Source organism: Neophocaena asiaeorientalis, unplaced genomic scaffold (genome assembly GCF_003031525.2).
Source record: "Neophocaena asiaeorientalis asiaeorientalis breed wild unplaced genomic scaffold, Neophocaena_asiaeorientalis_V1.1 scaffold501, whole genome shotgun sequence".
NCBI classification, from domain to species: domain Eukaryota; kingdom Metazoa; phylum Chordata; class Mammalia; order Artiodactyla; family Phocoenidae; genus Neophocaena; species Neophocaena asiaeorientalis.
Genome location: NW_020172678.1, coordinates 927,522 through 935,249, shown reverse-complemented (window position 1 = coordinate 935,249; position 7,728 = coordinate 927,522).

The following is a 7,728-nucleotide window of genomic DNA, read 5'->3' as shown; positions in this document are numbered from 1 at the left end:
CAAGTTCATTAGGAAGCTTCATTTGTTAAAGATATGCTAATGTAGTCAATTTGATTAGAGCCCAGTTCTTGCTTTCCTTTCAGGCTCTGGAACTAATATTCAGTCTAATCTCATCTTTGTTATTGTTCACCCTCCAAGCTCGGCCCAGAGCAAGGGCTTAAGGGTGCTCTAGAAGTCAGAGGAAGAGAAACTTGCCTGAGGCTGGAGGGAGGGAGCGGGGAGGCTTCTCAGGAGGGAAAGGGCAGGTGCTTGGGACAGAGATTAAACTGCTAAACCAGGAGGACCGGTCCCAGTTCTGTTCCCTACTGGCCTTGTGATGTGTTCTGTCCCTTCCCCTCTTTGGGTTTACTGCAGTTCTCATTCTGACATTCACAGATGGACAGCGGAGGTCTGAGAATCTCCTGAAACCACTGCAGAATGTTGTGTCTGAGCACTGTTTGGCAGAGTGTCCCCAGCTTTCAGATTCTCAAAAGGGCTTTGACCTCACGGACTGGCAGATTTCCTCACAGTGACTCAGCTGTTTCCCATGGGCTCCGTTGCCCACAGCTGACTTACCAACACGAGCTCTTTGCAGCCCCCGGGGCCAGCTCCCCACAGAGCACCTGATTGGCTCAGCCAAGCACAGTCCACTGTGACTACACCTGGGAGCAGAGGTCTGGGGCCAGGCCACATCGTGGCGGTGGCCAGCTTCCAGAATAGACGGGCTGCCTGAAACTGTGCTTGTCGTCCCCAGCCCAGAACGTGGCCGGGCCCAAGGTACCAACCGGGACCTGTGCACCAGGAGCCCCAAGGGAGCCGTGGAGCTGGTGGGGCAACTCTGGCTTCCATGGAGGGGGTGAGATAACATCAGGCCTCATGTGTGGCTTTTCTATTAGCCTGTGTCTTTCAATTCAGTGTCCACAGCCTTTGGCACAGGATTTGGCATATATAATACTAGGTGCTCAATAAAAGTATTGCTGAAAATAACCAGACAGCTACTTGAGCAGTGAGTAAAGTACAGTAGGGACAAGAGGGAGCCTTGACCATCTCCTAAAACATTGAAAAGTCTTCCCTCTGGGAGTATCATTTTAACTGGGTTTTGAAGGTTGAATAAAAGTTCACCAGGGAAAGAGGTAGAAAAGGGAATTTGAGGTGGGGAAGTGGGTATTTACAGGGCACACAGATGTGAAAACACACAGGTTATTCAGACAACCATAGAGGGTGTGGGGCAGAGTGGCTGGGACCATGAGATGGAGGGGTAAGGCTGGGAGTTCAAGGGAACAGATTGCAGCGTTGGGTTAGGGCCAAGGCCTTGTGTTCTGAGAAGAAATGTCAGAGAAGAAGGAGGACAACTCAGAGCAGAGGTGTTAGAGTGGTGCTGTGCACCCCCAGATCTCCCTGTGAAGACCAAGGAACTGTTAAACACAGGACAGTAGGTCCCAAATGGAGTCACCTATGTTAAGTCCCATGGCTCCAAACTGAGAATTATAGTGTTGGCTCTCCCAGAAATGGATTCTTAAACCAGTCATTCAGGAATTACCTAGTCAGGACTTCCCTGTTGGCACAGTGGTTAAGAATCTGCCTGTCAATGCAGGGGACACGGGTTCGAGCCCCGGTCCGGGAAGATCCCATGTGCCGCGGAGCAACTAAGCCCGTGAGCCACAACTACTGAGCCTGCGTGCCACAACTACTGAAGCCCGCGTGCCTAGAGCCCGTGCTTCTCAACGAGAGAAGCCACCACAATGAGAAGCCTGCGTACCGCAATGAAGAGTAGTCCCCGCTCGCCGCAGCTAGAGAAAGCTTGCACGCAGCAATGAAGACCCAGCGCCAAATGAAAAAATAAAAAAATTAAAAAAAAAAAAGAATTACCTAGTCAGCAATCAGTATTAGTTAGGTTATCTGGCTGACATCTGACATCTGTCTGACCCATGACATCCCTTAAAGGGAAGTGACCTTGCCATAACCAAGCTGCTTGTCTTGGCCTAGTTTTTTTGTTCCTTCTCCCTTCTGTCCATAAAAGTGTTTCATTTTGTATAGCTCCTCAGAGCTCTGTTCTATCTGTCAGATTGGATGCTGCCTGGTTCATGAATTGTTTGTTTTTGGCCGTGTGGCATGTGGAATCCTAGTTCCCCAACCAGGGATCGAACCCGCACCCCCTGCATTGGAAGCACAGTCTTAACCACCTGACTGCCAGCGAAGCCCCCGTGAATTGTTGAGTAGAGCCAATAAGAGCTCAAAAATTGACTCAGCTGAATTTTGTTTTTTAACAACTCATTTCCCTGCTGCCTGGAGGGCAGCCTGCTGAGGTCTCACAGCTGTGCACTTGTCCTAGTCAGCTTGGGCTGCCATAGTAAAATACCATAGACTAGGGTATTTATGGCTGGGACCATGAGATGGAGGGGTAAGGCTGGGAGTTCAAGGGAACAGATTGCAGCGTTGGGTTAGGGCCAAGGCCTTGTGTTCTGAGAAGAAATGTCAGAGAAGAAGGAGGACAACTCAGAGCAGAGGTGTTAGAGTGGTGCTGTGCACCCCCAGATCTCCCTGTGAAGACCAAGGAACTGTTAAACACAGGACAGTAGGTCCCAAATGGAGTCACCTATGTTAAGTCCCATGGCTCCAAACTGAGAATTATAGTGTTGGCTCTCCCAGAAATGGATTCTTAAACCAGTCATTCAGGAATTACCTAGTCAGGACTTCCCTGTTGGCACAGTGGTTAAGAATCTGCCTGTCAATGCAGGGGACACGGGTTCGAGCCCCGGTCCGGGAAGATCCCATGTGCCGCGGAGCAACTAAGCCCGTGAGCCACAACTACTGAGCCTGCGTGCCACAACTACTGAAGCCCGCGTGCCTAGAGCCCGTGCTTCTCAACGAGAGAAGCCACCACAATGAGAAGCCTGCGTACCGCAATGAAGAGTAGTCCCCGCTCGCCGCAGCTAGAGAAAGCTTGCACGCAGCAATGAAGACCCAGCGCCAAATGAAAAAATAAAAAAATTAAAAAAAAAAAAGAATTACCTAGTCAGCAATCAGTATTAGTTAGGTTATCTGGCTGACATCTGACATCTGTCTGACCCATGACATCCCTTAAAGGGAAGTGACCTTGCCATAACCAAGCTGCTTGTCTTGGCCTAGTTTTTTTGTTCCTTCTCCCTTCTGTCCATAAAAGTGTTTCATTTTGTATAGCTCCTCAGAGCTCTGTTCTATCTGTCAGATTGGATGCTGCCTGGTTCATGAATTGTTTGTTTTTGGCCGTGTGGCATGTGGAATCCTAGTTCCCCAACCAGGGATCGAACCCGCACCCCCTGCATTGGAAGCACAGTCTTAACCACCTGACTGCCAGCGAAGCCCCCGTGAATTGTTGAGTAGAGCCAATAAGAGCTCAAAAATTGACTCAGCTGAATTTTGTTTTTTAACAACTCATTTCCCTGCTGCCTGGAGGGCAGCCTGCTGAGGTCTCACAGCTGTGCACTTGTCCTAGTCAGCTTGGGCTGCCATAGTAAAATACCATAGACTAGGGTATTTATTTTCTCACAGTTCTGGAGGCTGGAAGTCTAAGATCAAGGTTTCTGCTGATTTGCCTTTTAGTGAGGGCTCTCTTCCTGGGTTGCAGATGGCTGCCTTCTCAATATGTCCTCACATGGCCTTTCCTGGGGGGCGGGGTGCTGGGAGAGAGCAAGCTCTCTGGTGTCTCTTTTTATAAGGATATTAATCCTATGAGATCAGGGGTCCACCCTTAATTACTTCCTTAGGGGGCCCCACCTCCAAATATAGTCACGGGGGGATTAAGCTTCAATGTATGAATTTTGGAGCAGGATACAAACGTTCAGTCCATACTAGCCCCCCTTCAGGAATTGCCCTCAGCCAAAGGAAGCCCTTGGCCCAAGGTTATGCCCCTCCCTTGGGGCACTATTATGTTGCCTCAACTGAGGACAGTTTGGCAGGGCCATCCCTGCAGCGTGGGGTGGGCTGAGGCCTCAGTGGCAACTTTACTGCAGTTTAATTTCCCGCTCTGCCCTATCTTGCTGCCCTCACTGCCTCAGAGGTGTGATCCTGCGAGCATGAGCTAAAAACTTCTGCCCACACATCTCAGTCTCAGAGCATGTTTCCCAGAGAACCTCACCACTTGACAGGTGGCAAATATGTGTCAATCCAAGAGCCAACTTTGATCAGTTGGTCCTAGCAGCTGGAGTACTGAGTGAGGAGGCTTTGAAGTCACGTTCTAGTAGTGATGTCTATCATGGGTGAGGAAGTGGGCATGGGGACTTCTGTGCTGGATGTCCAGCATCCTGCAGAGTGGTGCTGTGTCATGGATACCAAGTGGGAGAGTTGTAGGAAGGAGGAGCAGACCAACAGTATCAGAGGCTAAAGGGAATGAGAAGGTGCTGGTGGACGTTCCAAGTAGGAATTTACTATTTACTTTCAAAAAGCCATTCAGTGGAGCTGTGGGCTGGGCTAGGGTTAGTCTGGAGGGAGAGTAGTAAATATGGTGAGTGTAGGTGACTGTTTCAAGGAGCAGGGCAGTGAAGGGAAGGTACGAGAAAGTAGCTGAAGTGAAAGTCAGGGGTGAGAAGATTTCTTTTAGGATAGGAGAGCCTTGTGTGTATTTATAATCTGAGGGGGAAGAGTCAGCGGTGAGGGGGGAGACTGAAGATATGAAAAAGGAAAGGACAATGGATGGAGCAAAGTGCTAGAGGGATGATAATAAAAATATTTAACAACTGGTAAGGCATGGGGAACGAACAAAAAGAATGGACACACCTAAAACTAATATAATATTGTAAATCAACTATACTCTAATTTTTAAAAAAGGAAAAAACATATTAAAAATAAAAAGAGTAAAAAAAGGAAAAAACATACTAAAAATAAAAAGAATAATAAAAATAAAAAGACCTAGAGGTCACAAGAGCTGATCAACAAAAGCACAGGAGGGTTTAGCAGCTACAGTTTGGCCGCATAAAGAGAAGAAAAGGCATTTCCTCCTCAGAGATGGAAGGGAAGAGGTAAAATAGGAAACGAGCATGAAGAAGACAGAGATGAGGTCAGGGCTTGAGCATTGTTGAGAAGATCTGGAAAGTAACAAAAACTCAAGATAGTGAAACCTTAAACAAGATATGGCTGTGTTTACATAAATAGTCTGGAGGTGGACAATATAGGGCAAATAAAACCATCAGAGATCCAGGTTCTTATCTTGTTGCTTTGTCATCCTTAACAAGGCTCCTACCTCATGGCCCAGAATGGATGCTTGAGCTCCTGCCATTATGTCTGCAATCCAGCATAAAGAAGAAAAGAGTTTGCAGCCTTAGATGACGTTTAGCTGGTACAAATCAGTAGTGTTGTTCAGCAGTAAAATTATTGAACTACTTCTGTACCACCTGCTGGTAGATAGCTGCTGACTCCCTGGTGCCCATCCCCCTACTTACTCATCCCCTGGGACCACCCACCCCTCCAAGACAACAACTTGGCTCAGTTGGGACCTTCCAGGACATTCCCCCAACACTATGGTCAGTGTCCTGGCAGTACCATTTGTTAAATATTTGCACTGGCTGTGTCTCTTCCTTTTAAGAGCAGTACCTTAAAGTCACAAAATGGGCACTTGTTCTTTTATTTCATTGGCCAGAATGAAGTCCTATGGCTGCAAGGCAGGTTGTGAAATATAGTCCTTTTTCTGGGTGGCCATGTACGCAGCCAGAAATAGGGGGTTTGATTACCAATTGTCAAGATCAAGGGAAAAGAGGCGAAGCATATTAGGAGACAATAGGAGACTCGGCCACCTGGGAGGGCCAAATACGTCCCAAGTAACACAGAGGGCTTTGTGAGCCTAGCTGGGATGCTTGATTTCTCCAGCAGCCCAGGGCTGCTGGGAAGAGAGGAAAAGACAGCAGAGGCCAGAAATTGGCAGGTGAGTGACTAAAGTTTGATGGGGAGAGTGGTCTTTGGGAGGGGCTTACTAGAGTGGTTGCCTGAGGGTCCAGACTAGGCAGAAAGGAAAATGCAGGCAGGAGAGACTGGAGGCTGGAGGTCTTGATGAGGGAGATGCTGGCAGGAGAGGAACCTGAGCTTCCTTCTCTGAGACGCAGTGTGGGTGTGTTATGGGGGGAGGGGGTGCTTCCAGGGTGGGACCAGGGTGGCTGTTGGGGGAGCCAGAGTGGAGCTTTGGGGCCAGGCATGTGGGCTGGGCCTTCACAGTGGAGGCCTCTGTTCTATCGGCTGTCTTGGCCCAGTGCTCTTTCAGTTGCACAAAAGAAGCAGTAACAGATGGAAGCTTTCTGGGGCCAGAAGGGGAATTATTCATCTGACAGGTGGGAGTCTCACAAGATCTCAGGCGCTAGAAGTGGGGCCTCGTGAGGAGCTGGGACCCAGAACTGGAAGGTCATCAAGAACCCCGCCAGGGTCTCCGGTATGGATCATATTTCCAAGGAAAAATATCTTTGCAGTTCCCTGGAAACTTGAGCTCATAGTAGGGAGGAAAAGAAGGGGATTTTCTTATCTTTTAAAATTTTTCCTGTAATTTTTTCTTTAAGAAGTATGAAGTAAAAAAAAAAAAAAAAAAAAAGAAGTATGAAGTAAAACGTGGACATTACAATGAGTGAAATAATGCAATGACAGGTAAACCCCAAATCAGAAGACTCTTCTCACTTCCAATTCTTTGTTCCTCTTCTGAAAATCCTGCCACTTCTGAGAGAGAAGGGCACCTTGCTGCTTCTGCCTCATGCTTCAAAGCTGCTTCAAGTAACGTTGTTTTGTCCCGGCCCATTTCCTTAACTAGCCCATCGTTGTTCAGCATTTGAAATCTTTCCAGTTTCTACTGTTACAAAGGGCTATTCTGTGAACACTTTGGATAAGGTACTTCTTAGCTCTGGATTATGTCTTTGGGGAGGTATATAGCTAGGAATGGTATTATAGGGTCAAAGGGTCCAAATAGATTCATAGCTCTTGTTGCCTACACACAGATGGTTAGGAAGGTATTTAAAGAGGATTGAAGCATCTACTGACTTGGTAAAAAATTATAATAACCCACTTACTGCTTCTATATTCTTTATTAAAATTCTGTCCTTACAGGGAAGGGGGTGGATGAAGGAACATATTACTCTTGTGTTCCAGGTGTGCAAATAAAAGGCAGCAAAAGTTCATCTCAAAAACATGGACATATCCCTCTAGTTGCGGGGGAGGGTATTAAAAAGAGTCGTGGTGGGTTCAGGCTCTGTCATTAAGTAGCTCTGAGAGCTCAGTTACTCCAGCCAAGTGAGAGCCTGTGATCCGAAGGTCTCCAAGTTTCCTTTTGGCTTGGGGTCTTGTAACCTCTGTGTGGGATGCTTTGCCTCCTTCATCGGCTAGGAGCTGGGAACCAGGCTGTGTCCTAGAACCCCACCTCCCTTGCATTTATCTGGCTGTTGGGGTAATCTGCCCCATGCTGTGCCTGGACTTAGGAAGCCTGCAGATGGGGCAGCCTTGCAGCCTCCGTCTTGCCATTGAGGCCAACCAGTGAGGCATCCAGTTTAGACCAAATCTTGTCCCAACTTTACTCAGCTCTTTCACATCACCCGCTGTGGTGCACACTTCCCCATCCAGCTCCCCAGTGGGAAGTAAGCCTCGCTGTGTGGGTGGTGGTGGAGGAGCTGAGCCAAAGGTGCTGAGACCTCTGTCTGTGGGCTGTTCCTCAGGAAGCATTATAGATTGTCACAGACGGATGGGACCCTGGGTTTGCCCCTCCCTGGTCAGGTGTAACCTTGGATAAATGTCCCTCCCATTCCA